Genomic DNA, 386 nt, shown 5'->3' with positions numbered 1-386 from the left:
AGGGTCTGTAAAATTAAATCAGTAATCAGGCCATGAATCGTGAACCATGTGAGTCATGGCGTGATTGAGTGGTTGTGTGAGTGTACAGAGGGAGCAGGAGAGGGGGTTAGGGAGCCACATGGAAGTTGGGGAGGTGGAGAGTGTGACACAAATGTGCAAATAAGTCATGAGGGATAAGGGAAAAAAAAAGAGAGAGAAAAACACTGTAAACAAGGCTTATGTAGTTCAACAAGGAAATGGGATTTGGAAACAAGGTAGTTTACCTCACTATGTAAAGAGCACAACCTGAACTTGATATATCAGAACCATCACTAATATAAATTTACAAATATAACAAAATCATGAACATACACTACTACACTAGCATGGGAAAGTTACATCTACTC

General features: G+C 39.6%; 1 protein-coding gene across 1 annotated transcript in view; it reads right to left on the bottom strand.

Annotated features, from left to right (window-relative positions):
- The window catches only part of LOC119585430 (ribosome biogenesis protein BMS1 homolog), a gene marked incomplete in the record, with an annotated part of 34374 nt that overhangs the window by 1190 nt on the left and 32798 nt on the right, over nt 1-386 (bottom strand).

The sequence above is a fragment of the Penaeus monodon genome, chromosome 19, assembly GCF_015228065.2.
Source record: "Penaeus monodon isolate SGIC_2016 chromosome 19, NSTDA_Pmon_1, whole genome shotgun sequence".
Lineage (NCBI taxonomy): Eukaryota > Metazoa > Arthropoda > Malacostraca > Decapoda > Penaeidae > Penaeus > Penaeus monodon.
The sequence above is the reverse complement of the archived record's forward strand: the minus strand, read 5'-3'. Positions and strand labels throughout refer to the sequence as shown.